This window comes from Aplidium turbinatum, chromosome 4, assembly GCF_918807975.1.
Source record: "Aplidium turbinatum chromosome 4, kaAplTurb1.1, whole genome shotgun sequence".
In the NCBI taxonomy this organism is placed as follows: domain Eukaryota; kingdom Metazoa; phylum Chordata; class Ascidiacea; order Aplousobranchia; family Polyclinidae; genus Aplidium; species Aplidium turbinatum.
Window position 1 is genome coordinate 11,643,379 of NC_137475.1, and position 1,894 is coordinate 11,645,272.

Below are 1,894 nucleotides of genomic sequence, written 5' to 3' on the forward strand. Positions count from 1 at the left end.
GACGGGCGCCTGCGAGAAACAATTGGTGATGGTTGGTTGCAAGAATACGAGGAAAGAAATGGAAAAGTTATGAAAGATTGCGATTACGAAATTTAGGTTTAAACTTTTGCACTGGAAACGCTACGAACAGGCCATAATTGAAGAAGACACTGATTGCCTAAAGTTAAACGTTGCATGCAATCAAGTATTGAATGAACATTGAATTTACTGATACGATGCCAACAGTTTATTGAACGACAATTCATCGAAATTGCTTTTTGTTTCACAAGTTTACAAAACGAGGTCTTCCTGATCACTGTGACTTATAGATGAAAATGATGGAAGATGGAATATCACTTCAATTTACGTTTTTGTTTGATAAACTGGCATTCGATAAAGCGTTACATTAACAATTCTACTGCATGTTTTACTGTCAGGCTGCAATGTGTATTTTTCGCTTTTCGTACTTGAGATCAAAAAAAGTTTTACATGTACCGTACTCAAAAAAATACATTTAACAATGTTGTAAACTATCCAAAAGAACCGCTTTAAACAATGTTTAGGTTAGCCTACTTTGGTGACATAATTTTGCTGCATTTTAGCTTTAAAGGTTTTGATCCCTTTTTGTTGTTTTTGGTTCTACTCTGCATATTTATCTATCGCTTACGGTCCTTTCAAGGAGTTCTAGTGCAAACTTATTATTGCTATTTCGGTGCCATTTACAAAATACTGACATAACGATGCATTACCTCACGCCGTTAACAGACAGTTTTTCGCTTTGTGTTATGAAATACTTCTATCGCTGGCATTTTGCACTTTCTCAAAGAGAGTGGGACGAACGTAAAGTCAGAGGAACAGTTATTTTTTATCGTTTATTGTTGCTATGTATATGATCAACCCAGTCTTGTTGATAAAATAATTTGTACAAAATTAGAAATATGCAGTGGAGGAAAAAATGTAAAACTTTGAAAATAGGTTTTTGATTGCAACATTAAACATTTTGTTTGTTAAAATGCATTGTTTGGTCAATTTTGATGTAAGGATGTGAAACTTTAACATTAAAGGCAAAAAAAGATGCTGCAGAGATATGGTTTTACCAAAACATTCTTAAAATTGTATAAACAGCTGACGAACAAAACAGTTCTATAACAAATGGGCCAGGAGCGGTAGATACTGAAATCTAAAAATGCGGCAGCCCAAGTTCTTGGGTCACATCATAAGAAAGCAAACTCAAAGATTATCATTTAGAGGAAAATACCCAGGGAAACAGAGGAAAGGTTCCACTCTCGGGGTGTGCGCTTGAGCAACGCATTCTTGGGATTGCTTTCCACTCAGCGACACCTAATGGATGGAACAATTCCTCAACAATATTTCAGTAATCGGAAAATTCACTCAGTTAAACTCGGTAACAGGCCATGCGTCAAGAGCCTCTACAAGTAAGCGAAACTGCCAGGAATAATCTATCAAGGAATAAACCAACCAAGATGCATATCGATCCAACTGGAACATCGTTGTAGGCCACATGGAGAAACTGCACCAGCTATAGTAACTGAAGAAAAAATGGTTGTGATATTCTAGTTAATAGAAAATCATAGCGCTTAAATCTAATAAAGCCAAAAGCCATCCGTTCAGTGAAATAATCTCTCTGTATTTACTTTCAGATTTCGTCGGTACAGAGTCGCAGTCTGCAGTTCATACAGAATTGAGTAGCCTACCCACCAAAAAAAAAAGAAGTTGATTGAAAATGCGTATTGTAGGATAAACTTTGGGATAAATAGATAATCAAATGCAAAGGTAAACTTGCATCAACAGAAAGTACCGTAGTTTGACTTCTTTGCAAGCCATAAACAGCAAGCTTCACCATTTACAACGTCTGATATCTTCATTGTGTTGTCTTGATGTTTAGTAGATAGCT